A 13,935-nucleotide genomic window follows, 5' to 3' on the forward strand; every position below is an offset into this window, starting at 1 on the left:
GGTGCTGAAATTGTTAAGAAGTTAAAAGTATGAAAAGGAATAAAAAACCTTTTTCAGAGCTGGACCCCACCCCTTAGAGTTAGCCACTCAACAGCCAGAGTTGGAACCTGGCTCTATATGCCCCTTTTCCATTATTTTGAGCTCATCCAACTCAAAAGGCCTTTGTCTTTTCCCCATCAGCCCTGTTCTTTCTCTTTTGGGGTGAAAGGTTCCTTTTGTGCTTCCTCTAGGTTTATCTGTGCTCAGAGTTTGAATTCAACAGTCTGAATTTGTTAATTAATTCCACAATTGCAAATTGGTTAAGCTATAATCCTTCTTCCTAGTAGAGAAGGCTTATTTTTACCTTGGGGAACCAACTCCAAGATAGCCTCCCTTGCCAGTGAGGGAGGGGCACCAGCCTTCATGGCTTGGGAGACTTACAGTTCTGTATGTGATCTTGGCAGTTCCATCCATTCCTGACCAATGTGTTTATGGTCACTGAAGTCCCCCAGTTTTTCCAGACAGTTCCTAGCTATTTACTAGTTCCTTTGTATGACTAAGTAAATTCTACACCTCATTATGCTGCCATCTTGTCTCACCCTCTCTGTTTGTTCTTGACAATACTGGATATTGTCATATGGTATCTTAAACTTATTTATTACATTATTTTGGGATTATATTTATAACCTATAAGTCTTCATTTTAGAAAAATCTAGATGGTACAGAGCAGCATAAATAAAAAATTGAAGACCCTTATAATCATATACCTATTGAAAGGTAATAACTTTTAATATATTGACTTAGTTCCTTCATATATGGTTTTAGAAAACAGAATTATAATCATACTATCTGTATTGCATCTTATACTCTATATTTTCTTTAATGCTGCTGTGCTGGTTTGAAACTGTTTTGTACCCCAGAAAAGCCATGTTCTTTTAATCTTATTCCAATTTTGTGGGGTGGGAGATCGCAGACCTATTCTTTGGGTGGGAACTTGTGATTAGGTTGTTTCCATGGAGATGTGGCAACCCAGTTGTGAACGGGATATTTTGATAGACGGAGGTGTGACCTTACCCACTTGGTGTGGATCTTGGTTAGTACACTGGAGTCTTTAATAGAGCTGACACAGAAGGTACAGAGCCAGAGATGTTTGGAGAACTGACTCAGAGAGGTGGAGCCAGCACAGAGAGCGGACACCTTGACAGAGAGGTGGAGCCAGCACAGAGAGCGGACACCTTGACAGAGAGCGGACACCTTGACAGAGAGCGGACACCTTGACAGAGAGCGGACACCTTGACAGAGAGGTGGAGCCAGCACAGAGAGCAGACACCTTGACAGAGAGCGGACACCTTGACAGAGAGGTGGAGCCAGCACAGAGAGCGGACACCTTGACAGAGAGCGGACACCTTGACAGAGAGGTGGAGCCAGCACAGAGAGCAGACACCTTGACAGAGAGGTGGAGCCAGCACAGAGAGCGGACACCTTGACAGAGAGCGGACACCTTGACAGAGAGCGGACACCTTGACAGAGAGGTGGAGCCAGCACAGAGAGCGGACACCTTGACAGAGAGCGGACACCTTGACAGAGAGCGGACACCTTGACAGAGAGGTGGAGCCAGCACAGAGAGCGGACACCTTGACAGAGAGCGGACACCTTGACAGAGAGCGGGCACCTTGACAGAGAGCGGACACCTTGACAGAGAGGTGGAGCCAGCACAGAGAGCGGACGCCTTGACAGAGAGGCGGGGCCAGCACAGAGAGCGGACATCTTGACAGAGAGGTGGAGCCAGCACAGAGAGCAGACACCTTGACAGAGAGCGGACACCTTGACAGAGAGGTGGAGCCAGCACAGAGAGCGGACACCTTGACAGAGAGCGGACACCTTGACAGAGAGCGGGCACCTTGACAGAGAGCGGACACCTTGACAGAGAGGTGGAGCCAGCACAGAGAGCGGACACCTTGACAGAGAGCGGACACCTTGACAGAGAGCGGACACCTTGACAGACAGGCAGGAGCCAGCACAGAGAGCGGACACCTTGACAGAGAGCGGACACCTTGACAGAGAGGTGGAGCCAGCACAGAGAGCAGACACCTTGACAGAGAGCGGACACCTTGACAGAGAGCGGACACCTTGACAGAGAGGCAGGAGCCAGCACAGAGAGCGGACGCCTTGACAGAGAGGTGGAGCCAGCACAGAGAGCGGACACCTTGACAGAGAGCGGACACCTTGACAGAGAGGTGGAGCCAGCACAGAGAGCGGACGCCTTGACAGAGAGCGGACACCTTGACAGAGAGGTGGAGCCAGCACAGAGAGCGGACACCTTGACAGAGAGCGGACACCTTGACAGAGAGCGGACACCTTGACAGAGAGGCAGGAGCCAGCACAGAGAGCGGACGCCTTGACAGAGAGGTGGAGCCAGCACAGAGAGCGGACACCTTGACAGAGAGCGGACACCTTGACAGAGAGCGGACACCTTGACAGAGAGCGGACACCTTGACAGAGAGGTGGAGCCAGCACAGAGAGCAGACACCTTGACAGAGAGCGGACACCTTGACAGAGAGCGGACACCTTGACAGAGAGCGGACACCTTGACAGAGAGGTGGAGCCAGCACAGAGAGCAGACACCTTGACAGAGAGGTGGAGCCAGCACAGAGAGCGGACACCTTGACAGAGAGCGGACACCTTGACAGAGAGCGGACACCTTGACAGAGAGGCAGGAGCCCGCACAGAGAGCGGACACCTTGACAGAGAGCGGACACCTTGACAGAGAGCGGACACCTTGACAGAGAGGTGGAGCCAGCACAGAGAGCGGACACCTTGACAGAGGGATTTGCAGATGTTTGAAGACCCCAGACCGAAAGCCACTGGGGTCAGAAAGTAACACAAACAGGAGCAAAGCACCGGGGGGTGTCAGCACCAGTCTCCTCAGCTGACAGAGAAACCCAGATATGACTGGGCTTTCCTGAGTGAAGGTATCCTCCTACTGATGCCTTAATTTGGACATTTTTATAGTCTTAGAACAGTAAACTTGTTACTTAATAATTTTCCTTTGTGAAAACCTATCCATTTCTGGCAGCTTTAGCAAACTGAAACAGTTGTATTTCAAACAACTGTATTTTTATTCTTGTAGAATGTGATTTAAAGAATTTTGTAGTTTTTTATAGAATAAATATGTCATGATTCGTGTTATTAATTCCTTATTGTTGGGCAATACTTGGCCACAGCCTGATTTTACACCTCTTAAAATTGAAGCCCATCTTTTTCATGGTGCTCCATTTAACTCTGATTAGTATTATTTATATAAAGAATGTGACCTGGAGTTTAAGTTGAGAGAAAATAATTTTATTTCCATTCTCCCTCACTTCCTTTTTTCCTCCCTCCTCTCTGTTCCTTATCCAGAAATATATATATATTTTTGCATGGAATCAAACCCAGGTCTCTGGTATGGCAGGTTAGAATTCTGCCACTGAGCCACTATCGCACCACCCCATTGATCCTTTTTGTTACTTTTTAAAAATCATTTTATTTTTTTATTGTGAAAAATAACAAATATACAAAAAAAAAGTAAATTTCAAAGTGCAGTGCAAAAATTAGTTATAGAAACAAATTTCAGAGTTTGGTATGGGTTACAGTTCCATAATTTTAGGTTTTTCCTTCTAGTTTCTCCAAGACACTGGAGACTAAAAGGAATATCAAATAATGATTCAGCAGTCATACTCATTTGTTAAACCCTATCTTCTCTGTTATAACTCCATTTCCTCATTGGATCTTTCTCCCAACCTTTAGGGGTATTTGGGCCATGCCCATTCTAATTTTTTTTCATGTTGGAATGGGCTGTCAATAACGTGAGATGGGGGTCTGGAATAGTTGATGTTCTGGAGAGGCTGGCCCCTCTGGGTTTCAGGACTAATCTGGCCAAGGATCCTATCTGGAGGTTGTACATTTCTGGAAAGCAATTCTAGTGCATAGAACCTTTGCAGAATCTCAGATAGAGCCCTAGGTATTCTTTATGGTTTGTAGGAATAGTTTTAGTTGGAGTTTAGCCAACCATGGTAAATTGAAGCTTGTGTAAGAGTAACTACCAGAAGAGCCTCTCAACTCTATTTGTACTAAGCCATGATAACTTTATTTTGTTACAATTTTCCCCCTATACAAGCCATTGATTCTTGTTGTTAACAACTTCAAACAAGCAGAGGAAACAGACTTTTGGTTCTCACAGTAATTCAGTGTGGAACCAGAAAAACCATTTGAATTTGTCTTCACTTTCAACTACAATAAAATGGAGTTGGGTTCTTTGCTTCAGTTTATTTCCAGCTCCAAAACTCTGTTTCCTTTGCTCAATCAATGATAATGTCACTCAGGTGATGTCACCAGCATTTTTCCAGTTATTTTTCTGTCTGTCCATTTGGAGGATTAGAAATTTTTTTTTGGTTTTTATTTTTTTATTTTTATTATTCCTGAAAATTTCTAGCAGGATTGCTTTGGATATAAAGATTATGGAGGCTACATTTTTCACTTGCCAGGTGATTTTTTTCATATTTACTTCATCTGGCCAGGAACGAGTAAGAAAGTCAACCACAACCCTGAATTTCTCATCACATTATGTATGTATGGGATACAGAATCTGGAATTCATGCCTGCACTCTCTTTTTATAGACAGATGATCGTGATAAACTATTTAATCTGACTGTGTCTCAGTTTCCTCATCTGTAAAAACAGAGAGAAAGTTATCTATTTCACAGTTTTACCTTAAAGAATAAATGAGATAATGAATGAGAAGGTCTTCTGTGAAATGAACAGAAGTCAGGTGTGGAACTTGAGCTGCTAGAGCTAGCTGCAGGCTAGAGGGACCTCTTACCACTAGATGTCAGGGTGGAAGCATGGTGTTTGCCCATCCTACACCAAGCCAGGTGGACCTTAACTATTCCAAACTCCATGCCAGCATCTATTTTCTTCTTACCTTCATTAAGTAACCCTTGTTCTACATCCTTAGTGTCCAAGACTACCAAACTGGCATTTTGAAGTTATTCTTCTTTTAAAAGATAAGAAGAATTTTTAGCTACATTGCAACAGCCTGGACCTACTCACCATGCACTTGAACTCACCAGCCATAACAACTCAGGAGAGAAGCCAAGCATCCCTATCCAGAGAGTCTGACCACCATCCCTGACAAGTAGAGGTCCAGTACCACAAAACTTTCTCACATGTGGCCACATGTGGCTTCTGGCATTTTTGGAGGTCTGATTTCAAGGGGCACCCTAGGCGGGGTATGGTAAGTGTCAAGTCAAAAGAACTTCATCCCCAGCAACTGGCAAGCTAGTTCATATTCAATCCCATCTCACTGGGGTGTGAGTAGTTCAGTACATTATACTCTATTTCAAAACCCCTGTAGTTTTTGTGTGAACAGGACAGTCACAGATACATTTTCACTGTTTGTTTTTAAGGTGAACTCCAAATTAGAAATCAATACAACCATTGGAAATCAATACAACAAAGACGTGTAATTGTTTTCCTATTTGTTATGGTTATAAGACATGTGTATACGCAAAAACCTCCTAGTCTTAGAGCACAGCTGAGCCCTGACAAGTTGCCCCAAACCAAAAGTTGTCCTTCCAAATAGGGAGATTAGATGTTCTAAGGAAGGAGGGTTCTTATGATATAAGGAATAAGCATTAAAAAATTTCCTCCCTAAAAATGTCTTCCTCATGAAACAGCTGGCATGTTCAAATTTCCAATATTTGGGTTTAAGGCATTGTTTTTCTTTGTGTATCTCCTAAAAATGCATGCCCTATGGGTTAGCATTTTCATATGAATTTATTCTAATATAAGCATGAGAAAGTAGATCCCAGGAAAAGACTATGTTTTGGTGGAGTGAGACACAGGATATTTCAGGAAAGACCAGAGAAGGAAATGGAATCCAACAAATATATATTGTCTGTAAGGAGGCAGAGTAGTATAAGATTAAGAGTTACCAGCAGGTTAAATGAGATAATGTATGACAACTTTAGCCAACAAGTTGACACAAGGTAAGTCCTCAACAAGCATTATTTTTGTTACAATGTGCCTGACACTTTCCAAATTCTGGGGCTAAAGAGAGAGAAATACAGGTTTAGTCCATGGTCTCAGGGAACTAAAGTTTGGTAGATGGGCAACTAATAAAATATTATAATACAGTGTATGGTAAATACTGCATCAAGGGAAGGTCAGACTAATGTCTTATGGGAGCATGGAACAGAGGTACCCAATCCAGTAAAACTCTGATTGGGATTGCTTTCCAGAGAAAGGGCTTTCTGAGATTTGAGAAAGGAGTGGGTGATGCAGGGAAATAATAAGAAAAGTTTGAAACACAGGGAACACATGTATAAAAATCCAGAACAGCGAGCAAGCAGGACATGTGTCAAGGGTAAAAAGAAGTTTAGTTTGTTGGAAGACGGTACCAGTGGGTCAGTGCTTTGAAGTGAGGCTGAAGAGATTGGTGACAAAGGGAGAGTAGTAGATGAAAGTAGTGAGCATAAAGGACAAGTCAACCTCAGAGTTATTTGAAGCTGGAACTGGTTGCTCTAAAGTCAGAAAAATCTTAGTTACCAGCACAAATCTGCTATTTTTTGATTGTTGATGCTGCAATCAACTTTTATTGAATATGGAAGAAAACTGAACATTCTGATTGCCACTTCCATGTGCTAAATCATATGCCACAATTGGAATATTCCTGCTTGTCTCCTTACAAGTCTTCTTTTTCTCAGAAGGGTCAGAGTGATACAGAGGTCATTTTGCTTGTATTCAACAAGCTTGTCTTCTAAATTACCATGTGTGGAGCTGCAAAGAAGAAAAAACTAGGAAACATTGGTATAGAAGGGGATACAGCTGAATGAACATAGAGTTTAAAATTGTTGCAAGTTTAACAAATGATAATTATACAGGAGATAAAAATAATATCATCTACCCCACATCTGCTCCAGCTCTGTGCTAAGGTAACAATTCTAATAGATTGGTGCGTAAACTTTTACAACTTTCTCCAAGATCAAACACATATAAAGCTAGATAAAATATAGAAAGCTGTTGCCCCAATTTTAAAAGGATTGTATTTCACATAGTACTCTTCAACTTGCACTTTTAATTTACTAATACATCTTGGATAGTATTTCAGTTTTAGAAATATAAAGACAATATTTTCTTTGTAATTGCTACATACTATTCCACGGTGTAACTTGCCAAAATTTAATCAAAACAACTCTACTACTCATAGACATTCAGATTGTTCTCAGGTGGTTTTTTTGTCAACAGAAAAATGCTCTGATAAATGCACATGTTTATAAATCCTAAAATTTTTCTATGAGAGATCCCAAAAAGTGGGTCGAATGAGTTAAAGTGTGTGTATATCAATAGATTTTGCCAGCTATCTTTCTAAAAAGATGCGGCAAATTATGATAGTTCTATTTGCCATATTCTCAGCAGAATAAGATGTCCTTATTCTTAAGTGTTGTCAACCTTATGGATGGCAAGGAGAGGCTGTGAAACTCAGCTGCATCCAATCTGTTAAAATCAATGCACTGAAAATAATCAAATCATAGTAGAAAAAGTAGGTCATGCAGTTATACAAATGATTGCTGAGAAGGTAACTTCACTGATTGTGCTGGTTTCTGATGTAACAGCATAGAGCTCAGAGGCTCTCATTTCTTGTGCTTTCCATTTCTACAACTCATTAGTGAAGACTGCACATTACTCCATGCTCTGACTTAGGGCAATTTGACTTTGTACTGGGGAGTTCTGTCTGTACAGTTACTTGTGTCGTTGTGATTTTTTCACTTCTAACTGTGACCTTTTTATCAAACATGTAAAAGCATTCATAAAGATTGGTACAAAACAGATTTCTTTAAGAATACTTGCCAGACTAGAAGTACATATCAGAACTGAACAAACAGCAAGGGTCAGGGGGAGGTTTAGGGGACAGGGAAAAAGTAGTTGATGTGGGGTGGTTTCCTTCTTATGATGCATTTTTGGTGTCTTAGGGTTCTTATTACTTTTGAGCAATATATTAAAGGGTTTATTTATATATTTGTTTCTTTCTGACAAGAGTAAAACTTCAGGGTCCTAGGGCCTGTGGTAGTTTGAAGCTGTACCTACCCCAGAAAAGATCATGTTCTTTTAATATATTCCTGTGGGTGTATACCCATTGTAGGTAGGACCTTTTGATTAGGTTCTTTCAGTTGCAGTCTGCCCCACGGTGGTTCTTAATCCTCTTTTTGGGGTATGCCAAGAGGCCTTGATTTAGCAGGGACCCCTGGGCAAATGCGGGGATAAACACTAGTTGGGTTTACTGGTCTTAAGGTGGCCCCCAGGGAGTGAAGAAGATCTCTCCCTAGAAGGCGGTGGGGCATCCAGGGACAATGAAAAATTAATGGACACTAGAATGTCCTTAAGCCAAAAAGGAGAGAGTGAAAGTTTTGGTCTTCACTTTGCCTGCAACTCCCATAACTAGGCAAGTCTGAGGGGAGGTAGACCCAGTGTCAGTTGAAGTGGCTCCAGTGTTAATTAAGGAATTAGTAATTTTACCTGTCCCATCAAGTATCACCCAGGGATTCCCTACATTCGTCGATACGTAGTCAGCAGAGCCATACATGGCCTTGGGCACCCTAAATCTTCTTCACTTGCCATGATGAGCAGGGCTTGAGGGGCTGTCCTGCCCCCACTTCAGGAGATGGTGCAGTCGTTGGACCCAAAGCCTGTGTTGGTGGCACCCGGGCAAGGCCTGATAGTTTGGGTGACGTTGAGGGGACAGGACATTGTTAACAGCAACTGCAATAAGCTGAGCCGGTTTTCTGGCCCTTTGTTCAACTTTCTTTGCTTTCTCCTCCTTGCCCTTTTTTCAATTGTTAAAGATAGAAAGGGCAGTTTCGACTAAGTCATTGGTGGGAGTTTGTGGGCCCATGGAGAACTTTTGCAGCTTTTCCCTAATATCAGGGGCAGACTGGCTGATGAAATGGGTGCCCAGCAAGATTTGACCTTCTTGGGAATCCAGGCTTATATTTGTAACTTTTTAAGGCTTCCCCTAGCTTCTCCTGGAACAGAGCTGGGTTTTCCTTTATCTCCTTAGTGGTTTTCCTAAGCTTATTACAACTAAGCAGCTTAGTGGTACACCTTTTCATGCCTTTTAGCAAGCAAGTATTTTCTCTTTTAATGGAAATTGAGACATGGGCATAACACAAGTAACATCTATGTTTTTTAAGCCTTGTCTTGACAGCGTGCTACAAATATCTGGGCCTAGGGAATTTCTGACTACTTTCCCTCTTTTACGCTTATAGCTTATATTGACTGTTGCCCTTTAAATTTTAGCTTATATTGACTATTAGCCTTTATATTCAGCTACAATGGGTTTTAATAGAGACTAGATAAGGATTTTGGGGAGGAGGCTATTTAAAAGAGGGTTGCTTAAAATATCTGCTTTTGCAAAGAAGAGTTGTGAGGAATAAGTTTTTGATAGTTCTCTTGGGCATAATATAATTTGCAAGAGCCCTTCATAGGTTTGTCTGATATAAGGCCATAAAAGCTGTACAAAAGGAATTTCTTGTCACTTCCCTCCCTGGTGAAAAAGAGATTTAACTGTAAGATAGGGTTATAACTGTTCCATTTGTGGGCTAATGTTGCTGTCTTCCAGAGGATACTGTGGCCAGGCAGTATTGCAGTAGGCCTTTATCTCTGTGGTGGGAAAATTATCCTAGTTTCACAGCTGGTAGTCCAATGGACTGTCAACTGGAATACTAGAGGCTCCACCCATTTTTAAGGAAGAAAAAGGGAAAAAGGCAGATTTCCATGCAGGTGGCTAGTGTCCCACGTCATTGGCCTACCATTCCAAGTGCTGATCACCTGGCAACATAGGATCAGGATCCTTATCCCCAGGTGTCCCTGGGGTCCTTGAAGACTCAGGAGATGGATGGCCTGATACCATCTTGAAGTTGCTGATCTGACCCACTTGTCTTCCTGGGTGTTTATACTCTTAACTTACTGCACAAACTTACTGCACAAGCATTCTATATTGCCTAAGCAATAGAAAAGATCTGTCACAAATGAAGAAAATTTAGGGAGGGGATCTTCAGGGTGCCAGTCCTGGGTGTTGCCATGATCTAGCTAGAGGGAAAGAATATACAGCAAGGAAATTGGGCTTCTTTAAAAACATGGTTTAGTAAGATTTTCAGGCAATTAGAGGGGTCTAGGTATGTACATACTGTAGCCTAAACCAGAAGTGACTCCTTAAAATGTTAAAGACAGAACCTTGTCTGGTATAAGAATCCTTAGCCCAGAATTTTGTGTTACAATAGATAGAATGTTTTAGGATGCCAGACAGAGGAGAAAGAGGGAGATTTTTATGGAGGCAATGGAGAGGACCTCTGTGGAGGTGAAAAGAGGAACAGTTTTAGCAGGAGGAAGGGTCTGGGTCCTCAGGGTATGTCTTGGAGAGTTGAGGAGAAAGAAAGAAAGAGAGAGAGAGAAAGATGAGAGAGAGAGATGGGGACTTGATGTGGCTCCCACTGGACACCTGCTCAACACGAGGAGAAGCTGCCAGACATGTCCCAAAGGGCAGTGTTACCCCCTGTCATGAGCCTTCTTGGGTATGCATGGTATGGAGATGAGGCTCCCTGCATCTTTGAGGAAGAAGCCAGAGGCTCAGGGTGAACTGAGTTCATATTCTGGAGAGCTGGATTTAAATCCCTAAATTCCCAGAAAGAACAGTGAATATGATTTCACCCTTTCAGAAGATCACAGGGTTGCATGAGGACATAGGAGAAGATAGCAATAAGCCAAGTGAGAAGAAAAAGTGAAAGCATACAGCCAAGTCTGTTGGTACTTACCAGTCCAAATGGTTGGAGAGAAATGTCTCCTAGCTGGCTCGCCAAAACATGTTGCCAGATTTAACTTCCAGATTCTTGGCCATGCCATGACAAAAATTCAAGGGCACAGCCTAAAGAGTAAGCAGACAGGAAATTTATTGAGAGCACATGAAAGAGGATACGCAGGCATTCTTACAAAGTCAGAGGTGTGGCAGGTGAGAGGCCTTAATGCTCTTACTGGAGTCTTTTTTAAGAGAATAAAACACATATAGAAACACACAGAAAAAAATCCCCATAGAGAGCATAAGGAGAAACACCCAGAGAAGCTAAGAGAGCCAGAGATGCTAAGAAAGAGGACACACAGGAAATAGAGAGGAAGCCACTGAAGCCAGAAGTTGAAGAAATGAAAGCCAGGAGAGAAAGGAGAAAGCAATAGATATTGCCATGTGCTTTGCTGTTTGACAGAGGAGCCCGAGCTCACTGCTATCCAGTCGTCAGAGAAGGTATCTTTTTGTTGATGCCTTCATTTGGATATTTTTATGGCATCAGAACTGTAAACTTGTAAGTTAATAAATCCCCATTGTAAAAGCCTACCCATTTCTGGTATATTGCATTTTGTCAGCTTTAGCAAACCAAAACAGGGCCCATGAAAACTATTGCTTTTAATACTAGATTATTTGGCGTAATTCTAAACATGGTCCTCTTGGAGGCAAATAGATTACTGAGAACAATTATTATTATTCCATTTATCCCTGTGAAAGCATGGATTTACAAATTAATTTTCCGAATTACTTGGAAGTTAATTGTGCTTTCTCTTCGAAGCTTCAAATCTTTGTCAATATTACTCCTGTTCAATGTTTACTGTTACCTTTGATCTCCAAATGGTTCTTTCAGAAATAAAGGACTGCTTCTTTGAAGCCTGCACAATTTTTTCTGCTTATTGTGTATCTAACAAAACTTTAAAACCAAGGGAGGTGAGGCAAAAACCTTAGTTATTTTAATCTGCATTAAGGCACTTTAAGTAATGTGACATCCTTTCAAATGACCAGTTGTGCAATGTTTGTACTCTGAGATCTCTACATATTGTAGCCAAATCATTTGTCCACCTGTTAATGATTTTTTTATTAGAGAAGTTGTAAGTTTACTGTGGTAGTTTGAAGGTGAATGGACCTCAGAAAATTATGTACTTACAGCTAATTCATTCCTGTGGATGTAAAGCTATTAGGGATGGGACCTTTCCATTAGGTTATTACAATTGAGGTGTGCCCCAGATAGGTCTTAATTCTCTTACTGGTGTCTTTAAGAAAAAGATGAAATAGAACAGAAGCTGAAAGAGAACACACAGAACGCAGAAAGAAACCACAGAAACAGAGAGGAAACCACTGAAGCTGGAAGCAATGAAACCCAGAAGAGATGGGAGAGACCAGCAAATAAACCATGTGCCTTGTCATATGACAGACAAGTTCAGGATTGCCAGCAGCCTATCTTCACAAAAAAGGTGTCGTCCCCCTGATGCCTTGATTTGGACATTTTCTTGGCCTCAGCACAGTAAGCTTGTAAATGGATAAATTCCCATTCTTAAAAGCCAGCCTGTTTCTGGTATATTGCATTTTAGCAACCAAGAAGATCAAACCATTTACAGATAAATCATGAATAAAATAAAGAGTTCCCATAAACCATGCTATTATTAACGCTTTGTATTTTTACATTGTTACAATTCATGAAAGAACATTTTTATAATTTTACTATTTATAATCCATCCTTTACAATACAATTCACTATGTTGTGTAGTCTTATGTTCCTTCTAAAAAATTTATTCTAATAACATATACTAAACCTAAAAATTTCCCCTTTAACCACATTTAACTATATAATTCAGTACTGTTAATTATGTTCACAATGGTGTGCTCCCTGGGGGCAGAGACTTGGCAGACTGAGGGAGGGCTAGGAGCTGGTAAGTGATGAGACTTCCCAGTGGGATGGTGGTGAGATTGGCCAGCAAGGTTCTTCTGTGGGTGCTGCTTCCAATTAATTTTCATCACACGTTATTACTACAACTGAATATCTAACCACAAATATTTCATAGAATAATTCATTTTTGAACACTAGCTTGAAAATAAATATATGTGATAGGGTATGAGAGTGTGTGATTTTGGGGGTATATTCTATTAGTAACTATACAATATTAGTTGTTAGTATTTCCAGTATTCTTTAGAAATGAGTCTTCACATGCATTCTAGATGTCAGCAAGAGTTCCATGTACCACCCACTCACCAACACACATTTTTGATTTTGCTTCATTCTGAATCACCAATTTCCACAAGAAACCCACTTGTGTCAACAATTTCCTGTATTTTTAGATTTCCCTCACAATCGGGGGATAACAGAAAGAGGTTAAAAGCAAATTGCTGTCTTCCTTTTATTGTTTCTTGGCTTCATGCACATTTCTGTTTCTATCGCTTCATTTTGCTCCCTCCATCCCAGAAATATCCCATAGGAGCTCCACATTTTCTCTTTTGGGAATGTTGAGTGTTTTGCCTCTTTCTGAATATGTGGTAGAAGCAAATGCCCAAGTTGGGGCAGTAAGAGTGGTGATTTAAAGTTATGACCATCTTCAAGCTTATCAAGGTATCCTGTAAACCAGCAGCATCAAAACTTGGTTTATACTTTCAAAGTTATTGAGTGGCTCAGCAGACAGAGTTCTCGCCTGCCATGTCAGAGACCTGGGTTCAATTCCCAGTGCACGCCCATGCTAAACAAAACAAAGCAAAAGTTATTGAGAACTCCAAAGAGCTTTTGTTTATGGGAGTAAGGACTATCAATATTTGCCACAGTAGAAATTAAAACTGAGAAATTTTAAAAAGATTGTTTCCTTTAAAAAATAATAAATGCATTACATAGTAGCATAAATAATATATTTCATGAAATGTAATTATAATTTCCCCAAATGAACAAAATAAGTAAACAAATAACTTCTTTTTTGCAAATTTCTTTAATATCTTTCTTAATAGAACACAACTAGAATCATATATCACACTTTGACATTCTCATATATTGTTTTGCTTGAACTATATGAAGAAATTTGGTCTTGGACATATATGTAGTTGGAAAAGAGGTGTGTATTAGTAAC

The sequence above is a fragment of the Tamandua tetradactyla genome, chromosome 24 (assembly GCF_023851605.1).
Source record: "Tamandua tetradactyla isolate mTamTet1 chromosome 24, mTamTet1.pri, whole genome shotgun sequence".
Lineage (NCBI taxonomy): Eukaryota > Metazoa > Chordata > Mammalia > Pilosa > Myrmecophagidae > Tamandua > Tamandua tetradactyla.